Source organism: Tupaia chinensis, unplaced genomic scaffold (genome assembly GCF_000334495.1).
Source record: "Tupaia chinensis unplaced genomic scaffold, TupChi_1.0 Scaffold143836_1, whole genome shotgun sequence".
NCBI classification, from domain to species: domain Eukaryota; kingdom Metazoa; phylum Chordata; class Mammalia; order Scandentia; family Tupaiidae; genus Tupaia; species Tupaia belangeri.
In genome coordinates this window covers 2309051-2325448 of record NW_006203686.1, presented here as the reverse complement: position 1 = coordinate 2325448, position 16398 = coordinate 2309051, and the positions used below count along the sequence as shown (strand labels likewise).

Sequence of the window (16398 nt, the reverse complement as noted above, 5' to 3'; positions counted from 1 at the left end):
AAAGGAGTACTACAGTAAACGTAGCTGCTATCCAATTGGGATGCCATCGCCCTAATGGCAAGGATGCCTCATACTCAATGTCGCTTCCCATTCTACTGCACAGGGTCTGAGGAATAGACACGTCCTTGGTAAGTGGTTTCCTGATTGGATACCTTCCTTGTGAATTCATCACCAAAGGTAGACATGAGTGGCGATTTCATTAATTAGAATCATAATTTCACTTACATTACCAACTAGAAATATCTTTCTGTAAAACAGCTTTCAGATTATCAACTTCAGTCTTCCTGTTGTGAAGATGTCTTTTTAATTCCATAACTGTGAGTAAATTACATATCATGTTAAGTTCTAAGAGAGTTGAATCCCAGTTGTGGTAACATGACAGCTCTCAAGGGGCACTGCAGAGGAAGGAAGTATCCATTCTAGAGTGGGGTGTGCCATTCTTAGAATTCTACCCCTGCTACTTCCTGGATGTTGGGATATTGGGTGATTTTCTCCTCTTAGAAGGTTGTTTTACTTTGCTGTAAAAATTAATAATTCAACAATGGTGAGTACATATTGGACACTTGCTAGGTGGCTGCCATTTTGTTTTTTCTCTTATCTGAGCCCCACAGTTTTTTTGAGGAAAGTAGTATCATTGTCAGTATCACCATCGTTCTTGTGTTATACATTCAGCACTTTAGGATTAAAATCTTTCTGGACTTTAAAAGATGAAAGACGCTCAAGAGCCCTGACTCACAACTGTCAAGCTCTCCTGTGTCTCAGGAGAGACTCCTGACCTATCAGGAGGATGAACTGAAAGCTGAGAGCATCCACTGACCCTTTAGTGCCTGAATTCCAGTGGTTGGATTAATCTCCAACTTCTCAGCTGAGAAGAATGGCAAAGCAAATAAACTTCTGTCCTGGCAGTGGACACGAGGCCTGACATTTACATCAAGCTCCTCAATGCCTTTGTTGTCTCAGTAAAAAAAAAAAAATCATCTGTGGGGTTTGGAGTGAATCATCCTTCAACCAAGTGATGCCCCTCAGAAAGCAGGAGAGGGTGAAGTGTGCTGACCCCAGTGGTGGATAAGGTGACAAGGTTGTTTTCTTTTATTTTTAGAGAGAGAATTTTTTCCTATAGGGTATGTGTGCTTGCCAGATAGAAAGAGAGAAAGTGAGACATCAGCCCATGAGGGGATGATCATGCCACAATACCTACTCCTCTATTTTCTTCTTGGGATTTTGGACATACACACACACCTGCCCAGCATGAATTTCAAGTCACTAGGTCTGGAACTTGAACCACAATAGCCATGTGAGATTCTAGCATCCCTACCACTACATCCCCTGCAGGCCCCCAGGGCTGCCTTCTGACAGCAGTTAACTGGTCATTCTCCCTAGGAGTTTCTGTTGCCTTGGCTTAGGAAACCCAGATATTTCTCTACCCCACATTGCAGTGAGTTTCATTATTTTAATGATCACACATAGCAAAAATAACAACTCTCCTTTTTCCTCTCTTTCTTTTGTTTTCTTTTTTGTTGTTTTTTGTTTTGTTTTGTTTTTAATTTCTTTCTATAGGGAATGTGCACTTATCAGGGGGAGAGAGAGAGAGAGAGAGAGAGAGAGAGAGAGAGAGAGAGAAAGTCAGAAAGAAGCCCCCGACCAAGGGAGATGGCTATGCTATAGTCCCTTCTCCTTCATTCTCCTCTAGGTATTTTGGGCACAGTGTTTTTCAAGGTGCTGGGTCCAGGACTGCAATGGCCTTAACCCCCAAACCTGGCACGCCCCTTTTTTCTCTATTTCTAAATGGAATGAATATTCAAGTGACCAACTTTCCTTTTTTCCCTAAAGGTGGCTGAGGTTTGTGTAGCCATGGACGAGCACACTAAGCACTGCTCACCATGTGCCGTGTCCCACTTTAGTCATTGTAGGTGTATATTAGCACATTTATTTGCCACAATAACCCTATTTGTCCCCATTTTCTATATGAGAAGACTGAGGCACATCAAGATAAGGAGAGCTTCTCAGATGTTAGTCACCCAGGGGGCTTACTGAAATAGATTACTGAGGGGCTAGCAGGTGGGGTAGTGGTTAAGGCACCAGACTCCCTCATGGCTGACTGTGGTTCAAGTCCTGGACCTGGCAGCTTCACAATCATGCCAGGCATATGTGCATGCATGCCCAAAATCCCAAAAGGAGAATGGAGGAGAAGGGATTACAGCATGGCCATCCCCTGTGGGGATTTCTCACTTTCCTTCTCACTGTCTCCAGTGAGCACACATATCCTATGATAAAAACCATTTTAAAAATAAATAAAAGAAATAAATTACTGAGTCTCAGCACTAGAGCTTCTGATTGGGAAAGAGCAGGATAGAGAATTTGCTTTTCTAGCAAGTTGCCAAGTTGCCAGTAATGCAGCTGGTGATACTGCTGTTCCAGCTCCAGAGACTACTCGAGAGCCATTGAGATAGTGTCAGTTGCTCAGGGCAAGCTAGTAGACTACAGAGCTGAATTCCAACCCAGAGAATCAAGCCAGACACTCTTTTTTACTTCCTGTGATAACAGGTCTGATGCCTTCATAAGAAGAATGGTGCTTCCCTGCAAGCCATTTTCTACTTCTCTGCATATAAATGTGCTTGTCTGAGGACCAGATGGTAGTGCAGAGGTAGCAGCACTGAACCCATATGGGAAAGATTCTGGCCTTGCATCCCAGAATTCCCTGAGCATGCCTGGTGCAAAGCACACATGCCTGTGATCCAGGCTGGCTGAGGCTGGGATGGAGTGAAGTGTGGGGACCCTGCACGGGTGCTGTCTCTCATTCTCTGTCCTCTTTCATGGGCATATGCATATAATAACCATACACCCACTAAATCCAATGTGTGTCAGCAGGGAATAACTACTCGCCAATTCTTAATCATTCTTATACTTATTTTAACAATTACAATGATTAGTTTGCTTTAATAACAGATCTCTGAGCTCATCACAGCCATTATAACCTGTCATTTGGAAATAATGGGCTTGCATTTCAAAAGCATCTATAATCTCATACTTGTTTCCTAGAAGGAAATCAGACTTTTTACATTTTGACATAATGACAAGTGTAATTAATGCATTAGAATTACAGATTCTTATTCATCAACTCCAACCTCTCACCACCTTCATAAATCCCTGAGCTCTGCGAAGGGAGTTCAAGTAGCTAAGTGATCTGACTTCGTTGTAGGCAGCTCTGTCCCACAGTCACTCAAATTGATCCTCTACTCCATGTGTCCTAAACCAGTGCCCTCCAGTGACACAGAAGCCTTTTCCATGTCTCATATGAGCCCATCTAAGCGTACAGACACTAGCCCAAGGACTCTAGCCTTCATGCTATACCTGCCCCACCTTAAGTGATTCCTCTTAGACCAAAAACCATCTTCCTCATTCCTGATTACCTGCCCTGAGTGGGTTGCAACTTGGTTCAGCCTCCTCTCTCCACTACAGTGTCCCAAAGTGAATGAAATCCCTCCAAACAACACCCAAGAATAAACATCACAGCATTTAATTTGGAAATGGATATTGAGACAAAATGTAAACCATTTTCATTGGCAGTTTCCCACAAGTACCATAAAAATGTGTTGTTCTCCCCAGACTGTAGTTGGCTCATTTTCTTAGCTGCATAGCTTAGAACTCCTGGCCCTGTATTTGATGCCAATGTTTTGAGTCTTTCTTTTTTTAATTTCATTTTAAAAAATAATTTATTTACATTTAATTGTTGTACATCTTTGTGGGGTACAAAATGGATTTTCAAAGCATACATGCAGTGTGTGATAAGCAAATAAGGATATTACCATATTCCTCATTTTCAACAAAGAATACCACATTGTATGTGTACCTTTGATTTTTGCTCTGAGTTCATTTTCATTTTTGTGTTACTTGTGATTTTGGTGCCCTCTGCTGTTCCTTAGAGTTCTTAACGTGCGTTTTCCAAGAAAATTCCAGGTTGAAAATGTAAAAAGTAGGGTAGGGGGATTCTATGGCTAGAATCAAGTGCAATTCAAAAGAGAACATAGTATCTGTTATTTGAAACAATAATAATTTTATTACTCATGGCAGAGAAGTGCAGTAAGCCTCATTTACTAGGGTCCTTGGTCTAAGGGATACACTCTAACCCGCTGACTCATGCTGGAATCATGGGCCCTTTTTTTAACGTTAGACCTTTGGAATAGATCTAAAAGAATAGTTATAGGGTTCACTTAGTAGTTTTCGAAAGCTGTTTCCTAAATCATAAACTTTCATAGTTTGAAGACACTTCAAAAATTGCCAGGTCAGTCTTCATACAGATTTAAAACTGGGGTTCTGAGAAGTTAAAAGAGTTTCCAAATTGTAAAATCAGTGTCAAAGTCAGTCTGTGAGTTTCAAATGTGAACCTAATTCATTGTGATATGTTTTTATTTTAGTAAATCAAATATATTAATTTTGGAACATGAGATATTATAAACTTTCTGGTTTTTTTCATTTTAAGCCAAAATAAATAATAAACATTTAGTTAAAATTTTGCAGTAATATAATTATTTTGGCATTTATTTAATAAAATCCATAAGCTATGATGGATGTCTTCAAAGTCCAATTTTCACTGTTTATTTTCTTATATTTTCTTGTTATGCTTGCTAATACGGCTTCTGACAGAAGTTAATGTATTAATAGAACTCTTGTAGTACTCTTATTTCTATATGATTATTAGAAACCAAAGAAAGTTTGGAGTTTGTCCATAAATGTTAATATTATCTTAATTTGATTCAGTAAAATCATCTTTATTTGGTTAAAAAAAGATTTTACATGGAATATGGGGTCCTGATCCAATAAATCACCACAGATATTGTTGTAAAATATGAAATAAATGTAACAATTCAGAACTAGAGCCTTTGCAACTTATTTAGAGTTGTTTGAGGTTTCACTGGCTCTCAATAGGAAGAACATATGTGCATTTGCATAATGCAGATCTGTCATGTTTGTACCAAAAGTACAAATGATTCCAATTCCTATTATAAAATACAAGGCTGTGGAAATTTCATTTTAAATGTTTTTAAGTTTCTGAATTTGTATGTATTCAGGTCAACAGGATGCATTTATCATGTTTCCTGGATACTATCCCAAGTACCATACATTTTTTTTATAAATTATTAAAGACTTGCAAGCAGATAGGTAAAAGAAATTCCATCTAACAACTCAAGTTATAGAATTAGAATTCTTTTCCCTTTGTGCATGCTCTTTATTGTAATCTCTGATTTAACTATAATTGTTGTTCATGTTTGTGTGGTTTTGCAAAGCGTGATGGGTGTGTAAGAATCATTCAAGGATATAAACATATTCATTATAGCCAACATTTATCACATCTGAAATTTGCTCTACTGGCAATTTTGAAATATGTATTGAATTGTTGCCAATATTCTTTACTGTGTTATGCTCTTTTATAACCCATTCATTCTTAACACATGTACTCTTATATCTGTTAATCAAGGTCTCCCATTCCCGACCCTCTCCCCCTTTCTAGCTTCTGCTGTCGCCTTACACTCTCTACTTCTGTGTAGTTGCGTCTTGTAGCTTCTGCTAAAGAGTGAGGACACATGGTCTTTGTTAAGTGAGAACATACAGTATTTGTCTTTCAGAGCCTGATTTCTTTCCTTAACATTATTTTTTTACATGTGTATCCATTTTGTCTCAAATGATAGGAGTTTATCCTTTGTTATGGCTGAATGGAATTCCAATGTGTATATATACACCGCAATTTCTTACCCATTCATCAATTGCTGAGCACTTAGGTTGATTCCATGGAGCAGTTTTCAACTTCAATCATCTTTCTGTAGGAGAAGGAGAGGAGAAACTCAGCAGTTTGATAATTTTTGTGTAAGAAACAAAACCAGGGCTAGCTGTTGGCTCAATGGTTAAGGTGGCTAAATCACACATGACCTCTTGTATGGTTCAAGTCCTGGACCCGATGGTGTGGGTAACACACCAGCCATGTGTGCTTACATGCCCAAAATCCTGAAAGGAAAAGGAGGGAGAATAGTTTGTCACCATCCTCCATGGGGGTGCTTTCTCACTCATCCCAACCCTAGTGTCCCCTCAACTCCACGCTGGTTTCCCTCCAGCAAGCACGTGCACCTGTAAGAAACAAAACAAAATAAAACTAAGGTTCAGGCAATGGCACAGTGGTATCTGGACTCAAATGAGAAAGGTCCTGAGTTTGTCCTGGGACTTCCTTAATCCTTTCCAGGTGCACATACCTGTGCCCAAGATCCAGGATAGCTGAGACTGAGGATGTATCATGGAATAAGGGCCCTGTTAGTGATCTCTCCCTCTCTCTCCCCCTCTGTCTCCTGGAATAAATAAATGAGTAAACTTAAAAGGAAAACAAACAAAACCAAGCATGAACTTGGGTAATGTTGCTAATTGGTGCTCAGTGCTCTATGTCTGATGTACATCATTTAAGCCTCTTCTTGGGGCTTTTTGTGAACTTCACATTACAAGAGAAATGTCACAAGGTTGAGGAGATGGTCAGCATTTCCTTCCTAGTTAACAGGATCCAGGCCTAGGATAAGAATACCCTTAAGAGGAAAATTAAATGAGCTGAAACCAATGTTTTCATGATGGCTTCAGGATAGCCAATGAACATCAATACCAGTTTTTTATAAAGTCTGTATTTGCACTCCTTAGCCATAGTCTTAATAGAGTTGATAATACTAGAGAGAATTCACATTTTAAAGTATTTTAAAGATCTCTCACCTAATACTGAATGTCTACACTTGAGAAATTATTTGAGAAGGTGTATTAGCTTTTAAAACTGTAGCACTTGGAGGGAATCATGGCTAAAGGGTGTAGATCGCACAATTCTTAAAGTACAAAGTGGGGAAAGGCAACACTGACTTCTGTGATCTTTCCTTTTTTTGCATTCAACATATACTGAGACCTAATCATGTGCCTCGGCGATTTCAGCATTAGAAAACATTATGTTGAAGTAAGAACCTTGAAAAAGAAGAGTAAAACTGCACTCCTTCTAATAGTCTCTTGACATTGCAGAGCCAGGTGTTCTTCTCTGGACTATTAACATTATGTTGAAGTAAGAACCTTGAAAAAGGAGAGTAAAACGGCACTCCTTCTAATAGTCTCTTGACATCGCAGAGCCAGGTGTTCTTCTCTGGACTATCCCCTTTGGCTTCGTTTTCATATGCTGGGAACATGCTCAAAGGATGATGGTACAGCTGCCTAATAATGATGAGAGGCGAGGTTCATTCTGTCCGCTTCACCTACAACACCTTCCCAGCTTCCTGCTCTAAGATCACTTTCTCGTTCTTTAGGATTCATTCAGCCATCACCTCCTCCGGGAAAACTCTTAGAGTCTCCTAATCTTGAGATGGAAAACCCTACTCTGCTCTGCATTTATATACCTTCTGTGTATGCTTCCAACCTAAAATCCAGTGTAGTGCACTTAAATTACCTCATTATGTGTCCTTTTTTTCCCTCTCTTTCAGTCTTATGTATCTTTAGGCTTCCTAGATCTGACACTTGAGAGGTACATGGTAAAAGAAATGACATTAAAACAGAATTCTTCCTTTTGACAGTTGATGACACTTACTTCTATAGCTTATATCAAGCAAATAGCAGGTCAAATGATTCGACTTCTTTCTTCGTCCATTTAGGATTTCATATAAGAATACCTGAGAGTTTGTAATGTATAATGAACATTAGTTTATTAGCTCAAAGTTTTAGAAGCTGAGTTCAGTTTCAAGGTGCCAGCACCTGGCGAGGGGCTTTTTGCTGTCATTCCATGGCAGAAGGTGAGAGAACGATGGAGGGGATGACATGCATAAAATGGGTCCAGATTTGACTTTTTATAACAGACACTCTATGTGACAGTGACATTCATCCATTCAAGAGGTCAGAACCCTTATGGCCCCATCACCTCCCAGATGTCCCACTGCCTTAGACTGTTAACAATGACAATCAGTTTCCAACATGAATTTTGGAGGGGACAAGTATTCCATCCGTAACAGCTACTAAGAGCAGTGACATTCATCCATTCAAGAGGTCAGAACCCTTATGGCCCCATCACCTCCCAGATGTCCCACTGCCTTAGACTGTTAACAATGACAATCAGTTTCCAACATGAATTTTGGAGGGGACAAGTATTCCAGCTACTAAGAGGTGTGCATGCATTGTAGCCAGTTTATCTTGGAAAGTTCACCCAGAATTTAATTTAAATTCAATATTCTATGGAGGTAATTGGTAACACCTGCTGTGAATATTTTCCAGAATAAAATTATCCAACAGTGCTCCATGCCAAAGATTGTTAAGGGCCTTTATTAAGAATTCATTCTCATGTTCAAGCAGCTTAGAACTGTTTTCTGTGGAAAACCTTGGCCCTACCCATCTTGGCCACCAGGCATTCAGCTCTGAGATACTCAATGTCATGAGAGAAAGTCTACATTATTCCTTTGTATTTTCACTTTCACACCTGAAAAATGGGGACAATGCTTACCTCATAAGATTACTAGAAGAGTTAAAAACACGTAAAGTATTTTTTAAAGTTTATTTATTTATTTTCATGAAAGAAAGATGGGGCAGAGAACCCTCAACAGGATTTCATACTACCAGCTTCCCCCAGCCTTCCCAACCAGCAGGGTCATAGGCACATGTGTACTTCTGGCATACCCAGCTTGACTTAGAACCAAACCCAGTCTTCCATGCGGCTTCCAGCATGGCAAAGCATTGCACTACCAAGAAAATGGGTAAAACTGTAACTGGACCAGAAGCTCATAAAACACCTGGTGTCATTGGTGCTGTGTAGGTATTATTGCTGGCTGTTATTAGTATAATGAAATTGAGTTACAGTTATCAGATTTAACAAATAAAAATATGGAACACGCAGTTAAATTTGATTTTCAGGAAAACAAGATATGAGTTGATTATTGTAAATATCAGGGAACTTCAGAAATTTCATGGAAAAAATTGAATTAAAATATAAGTTTACTTTGGTGCAAAAATGTTTTGAAAACCATACACAGATTTTCATACTACACATTTTCCACAAACTTTTTTGAAGACTCCTTGCATATTCAGTGCAATTGTCAGGGTATTATTAAAATATTTCTAGAGAGAGACATGGGGGGTGGGAGGAGTGAGAAAACAAGCTTCCAGGTCCAGGACTCTAACCATGGTCAGCCATGTAGGAGTTCAGCACCTTAACCACCATGCCATCTGCTGGCCCCAAAGGTTTTTTTTTTTTTTTTTTAGAGGATTTTTGGCATAGGGCACCTGGGCTCGCTGGAGAGAGAGAGACAGTAAGAGAAAAACTGAGAAATCACCTCCCAGGGAGGATGGTCATTCCACAATCCCTTTTCCTCCATTCTCCTCCCAAGATCTTGAGCATGCATGCACATGCACTCGACGTTGAGTTTCAAGCTACCAAGTCCAGGACTTGAACAACCTTCAGCCATGTGGGAGTCCAGCGATATAACTACTATACCATCTACTGTCCCTGCCTTAAATAAAGTGTTGAAATGTAGCTTTAAAGGATAGTTTTCATCAACTGAATAGGAGATATAAACCCCCTTGAGCATGGAGCTTTCTCTATCTAGTTGTCCTCTGAGATGGCTTCTTGACCCATGCCACTGTTAGCTCAGGTAATATAGTAGAAAATGCCTAAAACTGAATCAGGAACTCTGGGAAACCCAAAGATTCCAAGTTCTGAGAATTCAGTAGGTCTCCAGTGCCAAAGATATACTTTTGGATTTAGCCTGTCCTTGAACATCATGTACTGGAAAGCCCCAACAGATTTGTTATAAACTCTTGGGTATACAGTCATGATCACTTCACGATGGGAAAACATCTGAAGAAATGCATCATTAGGTGATTCCACTGTTGTCTGAACAGCATAGAGTGTGCTTACACACCTGGCTACATGGTATAATCTTATGTGACCACCGTCATATACACAGTGCAGTATTGACTGAAATGTCACTAAGCTGCATATAATTGATGGTGAATACCAGAATATGGCTGATCTAGGTACAGTGCACACAATGCTTTCCACATCACTTGTCAACGTACCAGGAAACCACTTCAAAGGATCTGAAAAAGACTGAAGACAATGCAACAAATATGTCAGGGAACCTGTTCAAATAACGTTCTCTCTGTAGCTTAATACTCTCCTATTTCTAAAAAGTTGTCTGGCCTGTGGGTTATTAGCATTTTTAATTAAATAGCAGAAATGAAGCATGAGAAAAGATCAATGTTGGTAATGTAACCTTAATTTGAATGGTGAAAGATTCATGACCTTCAGAAGCCCAGGGTAGTGCCCTGGATTATTAGGTTTTAATATAGCTTACCTTTTCAAGTTACATCAGCCAGCTAATTAAGTAACAGTGAATTTTCATATCCTTATATAATAGTAACCTAAATTAACCCTTCAAATTTTAGAGCCATTTCAAACCTTCCTTTTTATTTTGCCATCTTTGATAGTAATCCTCTCTGATTTTTTTTAACAGAACTCATTAATTATAACTTCTTTGCTGTTACTTATTTTTGTTTGTTTACCAAGCTGTTAGTCCCTGGAAATTTATAACTGCAAAAATTACTAAATGTTAAATTTTTTTTTCTTTTTTTTCTTTTTTTAAGATTTTTGCCATAGCACATATGTGCTCACCAGAGAGACAGGGAGAGACAGGGAGTAAGAAAGAATATGAGAAATCACTCCCCAGGAGGGAATGGCCACACTGCCATCCCTTCTCATCCATTCTCCTCTAGGGATTTGGGGTACACATGTGCTCACACCCAGTATGATTTTCAAGCTGCCAGGTCAAGGACTACTCGAACCATGGAGTCTGCCATGTGGTATTCAGCCACCTCAACCTCCACACCAGTATTGCCTCATGTTAAGCAATTTTTAAAGAAACTTATTATTTTGATAAACTACATCTGTTCTTCATGTGAATTTAAAAACCATGTCCCAATACCGTCTCAAGAAATAAATGGCTTCAATTTTTTTTTTCCATCCCTGTATTTTTTCTACTATGGGGAGTCACCCAAGTAACAAATGGCAATGATTTAAGATTCAAGATCATATGCAGTTATTTTCATCTTCATAGCATTGGTTCATTTGCTTTAAAAATTACTGATTGACATATGAGTTCTCCAGTCCTTTCTCAGTCTGTATTTTCCTAGAATTGCTCCTGAAAGAAAGAATAGTCATTGTTATTCTGCAGTGGGACCATAACTTTGGAAAATTGAGCTTCAGTGTTTGCCTTTAATATATTACTAGTTCATTAGCAAAATACATGCCACTTGCATATTCCCCTTATAAAGATCCTACAAAGTGGTTGCCCTCAACTTTTCTGTCTTCTGTTTGTATAGTGTGATTATTTTGATAATTTAAAATAAAACTGAAGTCTGAATCATTTATATTGTGGAACATACCAGGAATATTACACATTGTGATGACAAATGAACAAAGATACACTCACTTAATCCATTTCTTGGTCACATGTCTTAAACCCTCCTCAGAAAAGTTGGATTTATTTCAAAGCCAGTGAGGCTTATCCTTGGGGTCCCACTAGCCTGAATCCTTCCATGATCTTGGGAGAGAGCTGGAAATGTGTTCATATGATTTTTGAAACTGTTGTACAAGTGATACTTCACCACAATCAGGAAAGACTGCAGTTTCTTTCCTCTCCAAGTTGAAAGAGGACCTCCAAATTGTGCAAACATCAGGCCCCACCAAAAAAAGGTCCACCCCTGCTTCCAAGGTTTATCTGATTGTTTTAATTATGTATCCTGGATTATTAGTGAGGTTGACTATTTTCTAAGCCATGGTTATTAGTCACATGTTGGCCTTGGAGTAGGTTTTGATCGTTATCAACTTTGCCACGAGGGAGAGTCTGATCGTGAGGGGTAGTGCCTTATGGGGGCAGGGGGCTAGGTTCACCTTCCAGCCTTTTCCCTGGAGCTGCCTCCACCCCCTGCCCAAGGTCAGGCACCTTCCCTACTCCCTACTCTCCTCTTTTTTCCTTTTTACTTTTAGAATCTACTTTCCTCCACCCATTACACCTGGAAAGCTCAAGCATAAGTCCCTTGGAGGATAGTGCTTTCTCAAAATCTGAGGACAGAATATGAAGCCACTTGGCACTTTAGAATATTCGGTTGTCAGGAAAGTCCTGATGTATTTTTCTATGTTTTTCTGCGCAAAAATACATTATGATTTTCCCAACAACTCAATATATATCTTTGTTGAAAATGCTTTGTTCTAGTGTGATCAAGAGTCTGTTGTTGTGCACCGGGGTTGTGATGGTCTCCTCAAACTGATCATTGTAACAATTGCTGTAATCTTTCTACACCCTCACCTTTAGCCTCTTTGCTTGATAGAACAGTGGGTAAGTGGGCTTGTTGAGTGTTCTCTTCCCAGCCATAGATAGATGAGGAAAAAAACAGGAATGGCAGACATGGGGCTCCCATCAGTCCTTACTACACACCCGTTCCTGGATGTGTTTCATGGCACAGCCTTAACCAGATCCTTCAAAGGAAACTACGTGGAGTTCTTTGTTTGGGAAGATGTGGAACAGGAGGCAAACCCAGGACTCTTGGAGTCCACAGCCAGGAAGCTGGCCCAAAGTGCAATTCAAGAAACAGCTGGCCAGTCAGCCAGGATGGTAGTGTGATCCCCAGGAAGACATATCTGTGTTTTAATGGTTGTCTATGGTCTGTGGGGAAACACCAGGAATGCTCCTGTCAAAACTCAAGAACACCCGGGACCAGCAGTTAGTGTAATGGCTATGTCGCTGGACTCCCACATAATCACCGGAGTCCAGGACCCGGTGGCTTAAACTCACGCCGGGCCGTGTGCGCGCGTGCCCAAGATCCTGAGGGGAGAATGGAGAAGGGATTGAGGCGTGGCCATCCCCCCCGGGGGGTGATTTCTTGCTTTCTGTTTCTCTGTCTCTCTCTGTCTGCTCTGTCTGGCGAGCGCACGTGCCCTATAGCAAAAACCTCTCCAAAAAACCCCTGAAGAACATGCATCAAAGCTTTAACTGGCTCATGTGTGAGGTAAGTCTGATTTTTACAGACTGGATCCTGTGGGACTCGCCCTGAGAAGCATTATTGTGATCACCACACCACCTATCCATGTGAAGGAGGGAAATATCTTCCGTTTCAGAAAGCAATGTAAATTCTGCTGGGAGACTGAGAGGGTGGCAAGATGTGGAGATGGATAGATGTCTGTGATATATTTTCATTAGGAAGGAAGGTGTATGTGGGGACTTCAAAAAGTTTGTGGAAATGGAATTAAAGTACAAATACATTTTGGTGAAAAATGTTGAATCCACCCGTACTTGTTTCATCATAAACTTTTTGAAGACCCCTTATACACATCGGTCTGCACACAGCAGCCCCAAGTTGTGACTCACCTTCTTAAACCTTGTCCCATACTGCTGGTCTCTGTGGCCTTTGCTCCCCTTTGGCTTCTCTGTTTGCCTTTTTACTCCAATCCCTCAACTTAAGAGTAACACAGCAGCCATTGGTTTTATCCAGTCCCCATCCCACCGCACTCCAGGATTTATGGTGTAAACCTTCTACTCTGTGTACTATAGACTCTAGCCGATGCAACCTACATATCTTTTTCATCCTGGAAAGTCACAACTCTATCTTATGAATTTAAATTATCCTGACTTTAAAGACTGTTGTCTCTGCTATGAGTTTTGAAAGCCTATTTTGAAGCCCTTCTGTGTTACTCTCTCCCTGAGGGCAGTACATCCAGGAAACTGTCTCTGCTGCCTCAGTCATAGAAGAAAGGATGATAGAAGTGAGTCACCTCCGAGAATAGCAGCCTTGTAATATCATGAAATAGGATTTTGTTCCATCTGTTTAAAGCTTGTTTTTACAAATCCTAGAAATCACACTTACTAAGGAATAAATCTAGCAAGAACGTCATTGGTTCCTTAATAAAAATCAGTTTGTTATACCTCTGTGTGAAGTTATATATTCAAAAGTCAAAGAGTTTTGAATAATTCCCTGCACTATGATTTTTTTAAATGTTGATTTCTTATTAGGTCAACTGAAGCTTCTTAGTACGGGGCATTTGAATTAACCATCTCACAAATAGCACGTAGATGGTATAGCAGTTTCGTCACTGGGCTCCCACATGACTAATCCTGGTTTGAGTCCCAGACCTGGTGGCTTGAAAATTACTCCAGGTGCATGTGCATGTGTGCCCAAGATCCCACGAGAAGAGTGGATAAGAAGGGACTGGTATGGCTATCACCCCTGGGGAGTGATTTCTCACTTGCCCTCTCACTGTCTCTGTCACTCTCTCTTTGGTGAGCGCACGCACCTTAAGGCAAGAAGTTCTAAAAAAAAAAAGTTAATTTAGGGGGATTTTGCAAGTAGATATCAGAAGGATCAGGAAATCAAACAGACACATGGGTGACACACACACCTGAGTTTGCAAAATCTCTCGTTATCTAAATGCAGAGGGGAGTCAACAAAGTACCTCAGAGGCCTTCCTCCTGTACATTGGGATGATGGAGACAGAACCTCCAAAAGAGCCCCTGTCTAGTCTGTTCAGACCCTTGTACAAATTACCAGTAACTGGGTGGCTTATAATGACAATTTATTTCTCTCAGTTCTAGACTCAGAGAAATCCAAGATCAAAGTACCAGCTGACTTTTATCTGAAGAGGGCTTGCTTTCTTGTTTATAGATGGTACTTTCTCACTGCTTTCTCACATGGATAAAAAGGCCAGCTAGCTTTCTAGGTTTGTAAGGGCACTACTCCCATTCATGAAGTAGGAGTCCTTACGACCTAATCACATTGCAAAAGTCCAACCTCTTAATGCAATTACTTATGAGTGACAATATCACCATATGGATTTTGGGAGGACACAGACATTCCAACCACAACAGTCCCTACAGAGGTTATTTATTCTCCTTTGCTACATACAGCAAACCAGACCCTTTTTCAAGAAGATTTAAATCATGCAAACAGTATTATTGAAGACCTAAGCAGGAAACAGAAAACCCAGCAGATCCATTGGTTACTAATTTGCTTTTTTGCTAATTCCAGGAGCTAAATGCTATTCACATTTCAAGAAGAAATTCTCCTAAATAATTGCACTTGGCTGGTCATTGTAAACTACAGCATCTCATATTTTAATAGTCACTTTTCTTGGAAATCAAGTCATGATTTACCAGGAATTAGACACCATTAGTTTATTTTTGATGCAGATAGTGGGTGATTTATGAATCATTTCTCTGCCCTTTTAGTAAATATTCTGATGAATGTTATAATTTTTAAGAAGCTCAGTATTAATAACCACTTACAGTTATCATCAGCTAGATTTGCATTGAAAAAAGAAATGAAATGACCTGTACCTTAACTCTGTTTCTTAGGTACATTTTTCTACTATACAGTGCTACTTCAAAATGCAAAGATAAATTAAGGTGAAGAGAAATCCTGTAGTTAGACCTTAGATCAGAAAATGAAATCTTATTTAGAGCAATAATATACAATTATTCACTCTTATGCAATTATAATATGCAATACAATGATTGGAATCAGTATTAGAATAAGACTGTAAGTACCGTGCATAGAAAGGAATAAAGGGCATAGTGATATCTTTTGGAGTGCCTATGAAGCATCTTACTGGACACACCATTTTTTTTCAGCTTTTATATTTGCATTTATTCTTCATTTAACTTTTTAAAACACTACTATAGATGAATATTAAAACAAAAAAAATAGCAAATAGTGAGCATATTATGATTACAGTCCTTCACTCATTCACTACTGCATATAAAATGCTAGCAGTGTTATTCACTGGCCCCATTAAGAGGTCTGACACTGAACACCACCTCGGGGATGATGTTCATCATCCTCATATGCTTCTGCATTGTAATGGTGCCGTCTTTTCTGATTTGGATCAAAGTCCATCAGTTCTACCTGGTCCATTTCATCGGTCTCTTCTACTTCCTTCCTTTCAGGTAAAAGTTTTTCCAGCAAAGAGAGTTTATCAGGAGACAGAAAGCCATTCTCAGGGAAGTTTACCTTAAATTCAATGATTAGGCGACCCTTTTCATATGGTCTATGATAAATTGGCATGCCTTCATTTAACACACACTTGATACCTCCATGCTTGACAATCTGACCCGGATGAGAGGTGATGACTATGGTTCGGTTGTCGAGTGTGGAAATTGGTTTCTGGAAGCCACGCAATACTTCAACCAGCTGTACATCCATACACATGAAAAGGTCTTCTCCTCACCGAGTAAAAACAGCATGATCTTTCTGATCTAGTACAATGATAATGTCTCCTGGCTCCAGTCCTGGTTCTTGGTCTCCTTCACCATGGAATGTTATCTTCTGGCCATTGTTCATGCCTTTGTCAATATGCACTTA

The 16398-nt window shown here is 39.7% G+C and overlaps 1 protein-coding gene and 1 long non-coding RNA gene across 2 annotated transcripts in view; one reads left to right on the top strand and one right to left on the bottom strand.

The window, feature by feature from the left end:
- LOC114005463 (uncharacterized) overlaps positions 1 to 5934 on the bottom strand; it is a 29338-nt gene extending 23404 nt beyond the window's left edge. The window contains exon 1 of the long non-coding RNA XR_003547317.1: positions 5752 to 5934. This is a non-coding gene — a long non-coding RNA (uncharacterized LOC114005463). The remainder of the gene's footprint in view (positions 1 to 5751) is intronic.
- The window catches only part of FBXL7 (F-box and leucine rich repeat protein 7), a 429933-nt gene that overhangs the window by 326199 nt on the left and 87336 nt on the right, over positions 1 to 16398 (top strand). The window lies entirely within an intron of this gene.